The following is a 13,279-nucleotide window of genomic DNA, read 5'->3' on the forward strand; positions in this document are numbered from 1 at the left end:
ATAACAAGGTACGGTTGGCACTATAAAACTGCACACAGGTTGGAGAGGAGGTTAAAAAGCTTTGAATATAAAATGATAAATTCAGTAGCCGGCGAGTGCAGACACTTTTCCACCATTCAGTTGTTGGTGACTTAGGGCGTTTTCCATTTGAATTGAAAAACCGTTTAAGAAAACCTTTAAATAATACAGTGATTAGGATTTAAGAGGTCGTAAAACCGAAAGACAGGGTGCTTACCATTCTTCAATGACTCACCACTGTCCTTGATAGAGACTAGAAAAGGGAGAAATTACTAATAGACGATGCGTAAATTTTACAAAGTTTAGTTCCCAACGGAAAAAGATAATTACCATGGAAGGTAGTCCTCACTTCCACAGTGTGGTATTTTTTCAACTCTAATTCCATGAGTTTTGGCAAAGATACTTAATTGATGTTAATGGTAATGCTTCTGCTAATGGACATGTAATGGATCTATATAGCATAACAGCACCTAGTTCTTGTCTTAATTGCCGATCGATCTGTTGACAGAAAGCTCGGTACCTAACAGCCTTATACTTTCAGAACGGGATCCTTGCCACGTTTAAAATGTCGGTTTGTGAGTTTGTAATGTGGTGTTTGTAATGTCATGTTTGTGAGTTTGTAATCAGTGTCATGTTTTCGTTTCTCATTCAAAGAGAAAGTAATTTACCGAGTTCATTTGCTCGTCTTTTATTTTATGTTTTAACTAATTCTGTCGCTTTGATTCATCAGAAAACCCAAGAAAGAATCACCTGTTTGGAAGCCATCATGCATTTTAAAAGAAAACGAAGACATTCCCAGTTGTTTCGCGTACAAAGACAAAATGGATCAAAGTGTTCACATTACAGACTGTTGATGATGTTGATGGGCATAACGACCTTCAAGTTTTAGCTTTCTTTAGAGCGAATTTTTAATCGAAAGTCGGTCGATCTCCAAAAAAATCCTAACAAAAAAATAAAATTAACCACACAACTCGACGCAAACACGTATAAATGGTGTCAAGCTTGAGAAAACAAGTGCGAGCAAGTCACAAAAGGTTTTGGTGTAGTTTTATGTTACTAGTGTTGTTGTTGTTTCTTTCTTTCTTTCTTTCTTTCTTTCTTTTTTTTTTTCTTTAATTTTGTTGTTGTCGTTTTGTCTTTCAAGTAATAAGAAAAAAAAGTCCTCCCCCGAATTATTTCGACACGCAATTAAAAACCCCGCCCTACCATCTTTGTAATTCTAGTTGGTTTTTTTTTTTTTTTCGTATTTCATTTAAAACATATTTTAGTTTTCACTTTATAAAAGCGTTAACCTTTTCATATGAAAATGTCTGGCTTAGATTTTCATTTTGACTCATTTATTGCCTATATTTCTCTTTATGAAGATATTCTAAGTAAAAACAAATTACTTTCCACTTGTTTGTCATATGTCTTGTTTTAGTTTTAATTTTCTCGACGCTATTTCCTCAGGATGAGAACACATTCAACCCAAAAATATTATTTAACCATTGCAACCTTACCCAAAGTGGCTGTCATTTTAAAACAAGTTCAATGCTGACTACGTGCCAATGAAAACGATTCCAAGCTTACTAAACGTCAACCACTGATGCTGGAAAAATAAGAGGATTTTTTTTATAATTAAAGCTGTTCCGTCTCTACTACGCATATTTTGATTTATTGGAAATCCTGCTTAATTGTTCAGTAAGTTTTTTTACTGTTACTCTTTAAAACAATAAAGATAAATATATCTGAAAGTTGTCACCTGAACTTGTTGCAATCTGGAGTTTTAGACCATTCAAATATCTTCTCTGCCTGTTTTTGGTCAAACAAGACAAGTGACGTAATATGCCCCAACTAATTCTGTAAAATATCCGATGATGTTTGTCCAGTGATATCCCCCAGTGTTTAAACTAGAGTCTTTTTAGTAAGATAAAAGGCCTTACATTTCAAGATAGAAATAAAATACGAGAAGTCCAAAGACTACTGCAAATCTCAAGAAGGCTGATCTGGCCAGCCGAAATGTTGTTTTGAAATATATTAACACGTTGTATCAGCTTTGCGGTACTCCTTGCACTTCTCGTATTTTTATTTCAGTCAAGTTTAGCTGATTAGAGATCTCCCGAGATCCAACGTTGACTACAAGCAGGAGTTTTGTCCACGTTTTTTAGTTTCTTTGGCTGCTGTTGAACTCTGTCCCGGGTTGCGTCTTTTCCGCAGTCATTCTCTGCGTTCCGAAAGATTTCTCCAGCGGTATATTGGATCACTCAGCTGAAGGAGGATTACTGAAGATAGGGAACACAAAGAGAGCACTAGAAAATCATTCGGGATGCGGTGAATGACTGCAGAAAACTTGACGTTTTTTATGCAACTGGGACAGGCCCAAGACATTGACAGCATTAAAAAGGCAGTGCCTGAAAACATTAACCTTTATTTCGAGGTTTTGATCTTCGTGGATGTTTCTCCGCGGAAGTCACTCATTACAAACAAAATCAGTTTAGTTGCTATGCTCTATTATGTTTCAGTCGCATTTTAACGCTGATAAAACAGAAAATTCCTCCAAAATTGGCTCAATCTTGGTTCTATTTGAACGTCTCAATACAAAATGTTAAGAATTTGGAGTATTGCATGAAAGGAAATGATCTCTACCTTTGAGCGCATGTTTCTCAGTCATGTGCTAGCCTTAGCAGCATAAGTAAAACAATTGGGAAACACTATCGCGTCTTGTTTAATACTGAAGTATACAAAAGGTCAAAAGCTTAGTTTAAGGGTACTTTGAAATAACATTCTCGGGCCCAGTTGTTCACATTTGATCAAGTTAACCCTGAGTTAACGTGAATATTGAGTTGAGTAGTTTAATTACTAATCGATAAAGATTTTTCCGAAAGATTTTTGTCCCCCATTTAGACCATTTAGCTTAAAATCGATTTGACTAAACAGGTTTTTGTCAGGAGGATTATTTGATCAGATATTGTACAACTGCGGTCACTTAAAGATCGTCTACCAGAGGTTTTAATTAAAGTTATCTAACCGAGAAAATTTTGGTAACCTTGACAACTATATTACTAGTTATTTTAATTTCAAAACACACCTAGAGGTATCTTTTAAAAGCGCTACGAAAATCATTACATCGTTGACTTTTGATAACTAGTTTATCAATACTTCACAAAACTCAACACGCTCACTCCAGTTCGAATTTCGACATATTTCTCTAATAATGTCAGCGCAAGATGCCTTCTTCGGAGGCTTTTAAAGCACTTTCAAAATGAATAATTAATGTATCTTTAAAATTTCAAGATAGCACACAGCTATTTCGAACCTATAATTTCGTTGGAGCTGTATATCACTCAGAACTGTTGTTTCAAGGCTAGGGTCCATTGTTTGTTCATTGTTCCGCTATTGTTTTTTTCAGCCAATCCTGTGAGTCGCTCTAAGAGCTGCGTGATGCCACCAAGACTTTTATGTATCGACGGGTTGAATTACTATCTCATATAATTATACTGCTAAGACATTTTTCAGACGTTAGTGGTTGCTTTACCTAGATGTCGCAACGAAAGTCAACATTATCGCAGCAAATTAATGCGAAACATATCAAAGCAAACGACCGAACTTTCCTCACAAGACATTAGATGTTGATTCTCAGTTGCCTTGCTGATGTCATATTAATTTAATACTATAATTTTCATTGCTCCTCTCAAGTTCTTAGTAGGCTTACACTGAAATTATCTTAATTTATTTTGCAAGCAGTATACTCAATGGTGATGGATAGAGTTTAGACGCTTTAATTTTGAACATAAACTGAAGATTGAAAAGGAGCCACGCCTTCAATAAGCTAACCAATCTAATTCACTTCTTCCGTCCCTTTTCTAAGTAAAAACGAAAACGAATATTGAAAAATGCTTGTAAAACAATATAAAATCTTTAGCAGCTATAGAGAATCTTGTTTCTAACAACAAGCTTGTTTTTTTTTCAAAAGTTGCAACTAGTATCCTTTATGAAGCTTTTAAATCTTACATTGATAGAAACATCTGTTAACCTTTATCGAAAAAACGCTTCGTGCAATGTTCACCACTTTTTTCTTCAGAGACTTTTTTTTTTTTTACAAAAACTCTATAACCTATGCATTATTATTTTATAGGGATTTAAATTCATGACCAAGCCAGCAAGAAAATATTCGAGATGCTCAGATAATGGTTTCACGGTGTGAAAAGGATTTTCGCCCCTTTCCAGTACAAAGTTTTGTGTTCTTTACTTAATTAAGAGAAGGTGTTTAGTGCTTCGCAGGTAAGGTAAGGGGTAAGGTAACTTTATTTAGACACGGTAAATCCTTCAGCAAATATGAGATATACATTCAGAGAAAAAAGATAAAAGATAACCAAAATCATACCTAACTAAACTAACTAACCTACACTACTGTTAATCATATACTAAAAGCTGCTTTACAAGGATGCCGTGTTAAAAACTCATTCAAAACTGTGGTGACGTAGATTAAGTTTAAAATTATGTAAAGATGTTGCTGCACGAAGGTCACTAGATAGGCTGTTCCACAACCCGGCTCCCCTGTAAGAGAAACTCTTCTTTAAATAATTGGTGCGGGGCTGTGGAAGAGCCAATTTATTTTCAGTATTCCTTAATCGATATGATGTTACGTCGTTTCGAGAAACAAATCTAGAACTCAGATATTCAGGGGTCATTCCAGTGCCCGGAACAATTCATCGATGTTAGAGTCATAATTGGCACACATTAAAATACGGGCTGCACGATTTTGGAGCTTCTGAAGCTTTTCAGAGAGACCACTGCCACAGTTGCCCCAAACAACACTACAGTAATTAAAATGTGGTTGAACTAGGGCGTCACATACATTAATTAATATGTTAAAAGGTATAAGATGTCTTATTCGCTTAATTGCGCCCAAAGCAGAAGCAATCTTTTTACAAATGTTCTGTATATGACATTCCCAGTTCATGTTTTGGTCGATGTGCACACCAAGAGATTTCGTGGATGACACCTGCTCCATTGGATGGTCATTTATACTGAAAGAAGGAATTTCAGGAAATGTTGATAACTTCTGTCTCGACGCAACTAACATGAATTCAGTTTTTGTTAAATTCAAGGTCAGTTTATTGGCAGATAGCCATGTATACACCCTGTTTAAATCATAGTTAAGGCAGTCATCGATATGTTTTAAATCTGCGCTAGCGAAGGTGAGGCTGGTGTCATCTGCATACATTCTTGGTTGTGAAAAATACAGACAAATACAGAATGTGGGAGGCTCAATGAATTCTTAATATTGACCTATTTACTCAGCCAACTTAATAACTGCCAATGGATGTCATATGCACTGCTAAAAGCAACAAACCTCCCATTATGTTTTAAATTTTTGATAACTTTCAAAACCGTTTTTGCATCTTAAACAGTTACTTCGCGAAATTTGGTTCTTCGGTTTTCTGTCTTATCATTCTTAAATTTATTGTTGTGCGCAATATCCTGAGGCATTTAGCGTGTTAAAACGAGGTTCTGTATTATTTTTGTGGTACAACTTCTAACATCGCAAAACGATCAATTCATATTAAACCTCACCTCGCGATGGGTATCCGACTCATTAACCATTCACAGAAAAGCATCGCTGCTTTTTAAGTACAAAATTTCAATTTCCGAATATTTTGGTCGAGTACTCAGCTTCAAAAACCTTCCTTTGGGTGTAAAAAAAATCAAACCATTTCGTCCACACTTTATGACTTTGGATCGATCGTGCTTTTTTGGGCGGAGTTCACCGTAGCTCGATTTCATCGAATCACCCAGGCGACTTTTCAGGGTAATAGAGATAGCTGGGCTTTCCTGTTAGTTAACTCCCTATTTAGAGACTAGAAAAATATAATAATTCTCCACCAACCTCCTAACCCTGTGATGACCTTCCGTGACCGGGAGAACCAGTTTCTCCCGTAAAAATCCTCCTTTTCGTAATCATGACTCGTCGTAAAATATCAACCCGTGTCGACTTCGGCCCATTGTCCAAATTAAATTTGGCGTTTTTTGTTCGTGATGTGTAATTTAAAAATCCTAAAACATTTTACCAGTAAAATGCACACGACCTCTCCCTCCATAATTGTCCATACCGTTGAATTAAAACGCGCGAAAAAGTTTTCGCAGCGCAAAACTCGCCCTCTGTTTGAGCGGGTGGTTACGGAGGCAAGCAGGCAAAATATGATTAAAAATTTGTGAGTAATGGCTTTTTGTGAGTCTCTGCGAGTATAAAAAATTAACGCGGGCTGTCTAGTTTTTATGGCAGACAAACACACCTGTATAAATTGTGAATGAATTTCGACTCCAGTTCCTAACAACTTCTCCCAAAACGTTGAAAGCAAAGGATCATCAGTACTTTGCTTTAAAATCTTCTCCGGTTGTAAAACCGCGACAAAAAGTTTTATCCTTGGTCTAGTCTAGGTCCATTTTCCTCATCTTTGATCTCAATTTCGCAACGGGCTATGCAATTGTGTACCCAAAGTGAAAAGTTTAGAATCATTTGCTCATAATAAATGATTTAAAGGCACCTGTTGTAGTAGAAAATGTGAATAAATTTACAAGGTTACTAAAATTCAAGGGAGTAATGTAAACCAAACTTAACGCTATGAAACCAAGTTTGACTTTCTTTGGCTCTGTTTAAATGAACCTCTCGGTGAATTATGGTAACTTCGATTTCGTGGCTTCCCATAGACGGGGCATGTTGTTTCAAATTCTTAGCCACAATACATTATTGCTTATTAAATAATAATGATTTTCAATTCATCAATTTGCCGTCCCGAAAATCTACCCCTTTACCCAAGGCTAACAGCTTTCAGCCTAATCTCACAGGCAGATTTCTGGGTTTTTGAAAGAACTGTTTTATTTTCAGTTGTGTGGCGGATATACATCGTTTTTCCTGTTAAAATCAATCGGGAGACTTAAGCCAGCGGCAAAACGTGCCAATAATTTGTGTTTTCTCTTTTAATTGTTTATGAACACAACTGAGCCAAAATACGAAAAACGATTTATCGAAATACAATTACACGCTTTTTGCAGAATTGCATCGCCTTAAATTGGCATCTTTAATGATGAAAACCAGGAAAATTATCGTAGGACCTCCTTTCTTAACCTTAAATTACGTCTTCCTTCCCGGATTAGCGACTTACTACATTCGTAATTAGTTTATACGTTTGGTCGAAAATACTCGTGCATTTTATTATCCTAAATGAAATGTTGAAGCTCCTTAATGATGTGATTTCAAACTTTTTGCTGACTTTTCGTTGGCAAGGCCCAACCTTCACGGTGTGTCACTTGGAAAATAATAACAAATTATATTTCCACCAAAAGCTACTTAGTGGCAGCGCAAGGTTTAAAATTGGACAAATTATATTATGATACTATCGTATTTTTAATATGAAACGGCGATGCATAATTATAAGAAAGACATGACAGTTTCTTTTTGCCGGCCGGCATACTTTAGATCAGAAGGCCGGCTACGAGATTGATAGAACAAACGTAAATATTTGAAAAAATATACCGATCTGAGGCAGTACAGGCGACAAAAGAAACTAGAAACAAAGTACCAAACTGTAAAATCTGGAGTGAAAATATCACCACTGTGAATTGAGTGTGTGTAAAACCGTAAGCTAAAGGCTAAGCCACTGATGATCGTCTTCAGTCATGCTACAAAAAAAAGCACCGTCTATTGGCCTCAAATAGTTTGTAAGCGAATTCCAGGGCAAATAACCTCCGTACGAATCAATTCTTCTGATTCTTGAACCATAAAGGTTCCATTTAAAGCTACAATTTATGCAAGTATTTAAAAGATAGGCAAACTGTTTTGGTGGTCAAACGTCTTTACTGACGATAAGGGTCACATAATGTGCCGATCAGTTCCAAACTTCAACAGCCCCTCCGCGCGGCCCCCGGTCACTTGAATTTTTGAAGATCAGGTTGTTCAATTCCTGCCTGCCCTATCCTTAAGTGCTCCAAGGCTTCTCCTCGAGGACAAATTTTCGGCTTCAACCAATCACTTAATTCATGTGTTGCAAGCATTGATATTATTATATTCAAAAACTATTTGAAGCCCTTTTGGGTAAGCTATTCGCTCACAAAGGGGAGATTCTTTCCTGAAAAACTCTAACTCCCAAAAAAAAGGAAAAATTTATGCGCAAATATCCGCTACTAAGACCGAAAAAAAAACCCCGGTTCCTCACTTCCAAATGCCCGGTGGAATGCCTAGTGGCGATGTTGAAGGTTTAAAATGCGAACCAAACTACACGTCTCCAAATTTGATTGGCAAAATCTTTCCTAAGTACCTAAAACAAATACAAAACAATCAGGGGCGTAGCTATCTCTACGCACATACGCACGTGCGTACCTGAAAAAGTCGAAAATAAAATAAAATAAAATGAATAAAACGAGAAGTGACTAAGTGGCTGTTGGCTGAAGATGGCACTCCCCAGACCTTGGTGGAGACGCTGGACTTTTCTATCCTAGAATTTTACCCTACAATTGCTGTAGCAGTCAAGAGGCTTCTCACATACCCTGTGTCTACATGTGCTGCAGAGTGGTGCTTTAGTAGCATGAAAAAACTTTGGAGTGCTATGTCAGATGCGAGGTCGTCCTCGCTATCCGTAATACATATTCACAAACACAAGGAAATAGACCTAAATTAGGTTATTCCTGTCTTTGCTGGAAGGAAAGACAGACGGTTTGCTTTGTGTTTGTAACGGTAAACCGTTATATCCCTTTTTTTCTTTCTGACAGCTAAAGTATCTATGGTTACATTAATTTACAGTGCCTCAGTTTTTATGCTCATGGCGATGTAGATCTATAGACATGTAAACTTTGATTGTTTTTGTAGATTTATACTGTAAGATAAAGAAAATTTATTCATGGCATCATAGCACTTAACAAAAAAATGAGGGGTGGCGGGGGGGGGGGGGGGGGGGTAGGATTTGGAAAATTGTGCGTACCTCTGGAAAAATCCCAGCTACGCCCCTGACAATGAATTTCACTCCACTTTTGCGCCACTTCAAAATGGTGCCCACTTTTACCTTATGGTTATGGAATTTTTCCAAAAGTAACATGAAGTACGTCTGCTTTTATGTTTTATGTAAAAAACTGACTTGCTTGACAACAATGCAAGTGTACAAAGATGTACAAAGTTCGATAATACAGACGTTGTAGATTGATGTGGGCGAAAACCATGTTGCTTATCAAAGGCTTACATTTAAGTATTCGAAAAAAATATGAGCAGGCTTTTCCAAGAGTTTACTTAAAGTCGGTATTGTTGTGATTGGGAGGTAATGGTGTTACGTCTATATATCACCAAGAACGATGACTTTAGAGCATTTACAAATGAAGGGAAACCTTATATTTCGACTGAAACCGCAGTATAAAGCAACAGCTAGTGTATAGCTCGCTTCTCAAAGGTTCAAAACAAAGGGAAACTAAAGAAAAATATCAAAACATAAGCCGAATTAAATAAGCCTCAAGCGAAAGAACGTAAAGATGTTTTCTGAGGTCGTACAAAAGTTTTGGATCTCACAAGTGGCCTCTTCGGTAAACAATAAGGGAACAGGAAATTCAAAATCATCTACCATACCTTCTAGTTCCACACTAAAGCTCTTCCACATTTCAAATCCATATATCCACATTTTGTAGGAGTAAGTAGCCGCTGGTATTAGCCAGCAAAGGACACGAACTTCAAGAATTTCTGAAAGTCAAACCGAACTAAAAGATACACGAAGCCGGAGAGAGACGAAAGCGCGCGAAAAGTGGCAAGCCGCGTCGACAACCTCGCTCCCAGGACGAGGATGGATACGACCTTTCCCTCTGTGACGAAGATGTTTTGGGAATCGACTTTTCGAATCAAATCGGGATCACTGTCTGAAATGGTAAAAAGTATGTAGAAGACTATGGCAAAATAAAGGAAACGTCCAGTTACAACTTAAATCTGAGTTTGAAGGCAATTTTATCCTTATCCTGCACCAACCACCCGGTACAAATAATTAAAGTTAATTACTTACAAAATGCGAATCTCAACACACTCTTGCTGACTGGTAAAATAATTCAAAAAAGAAGAGGTGGATATTTTTCCGAGCCACGAATATCTTATCAAGATCGATTTTGAGAAACATTTTAAAAGGAAATTAACGAATATCTACCATAATTAACAATTATCCTGCGAAATCGCGAGGACTATCGCCTGATACTTATAGTCGACGAGGCCGCCCGGCTGGCTAAAATCAAGGGATTTTTGGCAAGATTGAGCAGGATAATTGTTTTTTTTTTTAATTGAATACATAGATAACAAAGCAAAATTTTAATGCAGAAAAGCTGGTCAGACGATCTTTATTTTGCTTTTTTTCCCTGACACACAATATTACGTATATTTAGTAAATAAACCCTTCAGGCGGCTGGTATGTCGGCGGCTGAGAGATTGTCCGAAAAATGAATATTTGGCCGAGAAACGAAGCTTCGAGGGCAAATGTGAAATTTTGAGGGCAATCTCTCAGCCAAGGCCATTATCTGCTGACATACCAGCAAGCCAGAAAGGGGTTTATTTATTTTATAACCCTCCCATTAATTTTTACAGTCAACTCTCGCCTTCCGGACACCTCGCTAATAGGGACTCCCCGATAATACGGACATTAGCTAAATCCCCGGCAAAAATAAATTAAAGACGTTTGACTGAAATAAATTCCCGCTAATACGCACTCTCGCTATTTAGGACACTTACTCGCGGTCTCGAGGGTGTCCGCAATAAAGGGAGTTGACTGTATATCGCGCGAAAACCGCTCGTAAAAAAGCCAGTGCTGATCTGATGGCGGATACGCGCGATTGACGTAACCAAGTACATTTGATTGGTTTACAGAAATTTTATTCGCACTGTGATTGGACCAAAACTTGACAAACTGACTCAGTTTGCGTAGGACTAAATCTGAAAGTCTACTCGTAACTTTCTACACCTTCAAAGACGTTGACAGCATGTTTTGTTGACATTTTTGTACTTTCCGGAACAGCATTTGCGACCAGCTTTTTGCTGTAAACATGACTGCACATCTACAAAACGAGTTTGTTTTTCTTCCATGTAAAATAATAAAGATGAAAAGGTGAAACTTTTGAGCTGGCTTTTTTCAGCTGGCTTTGTTTCTTTTTAATGGAAATAATAGGAGGGCAAATATCGACGGGGGTTATTGCGTGATAACCGTCCAGTGAATTTGCACCACGTGACGTAAAGTAGTCAATAAAATCGCGCGAAAATTAATGGGGGGGGTTATAACGCAGGATATCTGTTGACGGGCGACGAATATTCAGTGCACCATGACCTGACCTTATTTGGGCAGCGTTACAATTAATGTGTTGAATAATAACTATGCACCGACAGTGAGGTGGCTAATTATATCAAACCAGTCAATAGCCACTCCCAGTTAGGCAAAAAACGAAAAAATAACAACAACAATTAACAACAAAAACACACACAGGCGTGAAATCCAGGGGTGTCGGATGGGTAGGAGGGGGGGGGGGGGGGTTTAGAAGAGCAAGAGATTTAGAAGCGCTTATACGGCAAACGGAATGCGTTTATGTTTTCTTGAATAAATGGTTACATAGATGATAAGATTGTAAAACAATTCTGGCCATTGATGCTAACGCGACACTGCTAAACTTTAACGAGAAACTGACAACAGTGAGCGACAAATGTAGGATAAAATGGTCACGTGGTCATTTCTGCCGTTTGCCGTATACATATATAATATCCGGGATGAGCCAATCAGAACGCACGAAGGAAACCGTCCATTGGTGTAGTGTACAATAATTAACAATTATTCCACGAGCGCGCGTGGATATGAGCTGGTAGATAGCCAACGAGGCGCGTAACGCCTCCTTAATTGGCCGTCTTTCACAACAAGCGTGAGTTTGTTTTATTAAAAACAATCAAGACTATTAAAAACAAACAATATTGCTAGTTCTTATTGATTTCGCGTTGCAAGAACAACCAGTAGACAAGTTATTGGGCATGGTATAATTAAGAATTATTAAAAACTGAATCATTGTATAATGCAATTCGAGGGATTTGATTGGCTAAGCGGTCATGGTATATGAGCCATTATACCATGGCCGAGAAATGGCGACCATTAAATTGTCTTCTGGTTGGCACAGCGAGATTAACAAGATCTAGCAATATTTCTCGATTTTTTTCTTGATTTTTTTTAATAAAACAATTATTCCACTTGCGCTTGTTGGATATGAGATGATTATAGCCAACTAGGCGCTACGCGCCTCTTTGGCTATCTATCATCTCATGTCCAACGCGCGCTCGTGGAATAATTGTTAAACATACCATGGCCGCTAAGCCAATCAAATCCCTCGAATTGCATTACAACAATGATCCAGTTTTTAATAATTCCATTTATCGCCAAGAAGTTGAAAACTGATCTCGTACCCAGATCTTCTCACTAAAAACAAAGCTCAGTTGACAATGTTGCGTCGTCGCTCAGACACGTGACCAAATTGGTTTTTTCCAGCACGTGTTTGGAAACCTCGTTGTTTTATATTATAACTAACGTAAAGCGCGGTCTCCTATTGGCTAATTAAACATTGAGGTTAGCAACAACAAAAAGTTCTTGAAGCCTTGGAGACGTAAAAAAAAAAAAGAAAGAAAAGCAAGAAAAAACGGGATTTCATCCATAACTCTTTAAACGTCATTATTATTATTACAACTGAAAACAAACTTAGAAAAACAGATTTGAAAACAGACCGTGAAACAGATGGCAAACGGCTCAGGGTGCACTACTTGAGTTGGGAGGTTTGCAAAGTACCCAAGGAGCTATAAGCAATTGAAAAACAGTTGAGACACTCTCTGTTATTGGGTACGTTTTACACAATGACCATTGTATTGTTCCCCCCTCCTCCTCTCCCCCACTCCTTATCAATGTTGAATGAAATTTGTATTAACCAAACAAGCATCAACATTGAAAAGGGAGGTGGGAGGCTTGAAGTGTATAAAATTGTTCATTGTCCTTTTAGAGTACGTTATTTACAGGAAATAGGAAAATGCTGAGTGTCTCAATTCTTTGTGCAACTGCTTGCAAGCAATTGCAAAAAGAGTTGAGACACTCTCTGTTATTGGGTGACACTCACCATTAAATTACTTGCCTCCCCCCCCCCCCCCCGGATCAATGTTAAACGAAATTTGCAATGACATTCAACCTAGCAACATTGCTCACTACCAATCAACTCAAAACACGTGGGTCACAATACAGCCAGTAAAAAC

The sequence above is a fragment of the Pavona decussata genome, unplaced genomic scaffold, assembly GCF_977016875.1.
Source record: "Pavona decussata unplaced genomic scaffold, jaPavDecu1.1 SCAFFOLD_156, whole genome shotgun sequence".
In the NCBI taxonomy this organism is placed as follows: Eukaryota; Metazoa; Cnidaria; class Anthozoa; order Scleractinia; family Agariciidae; genus Pavona; species Pavona decussata.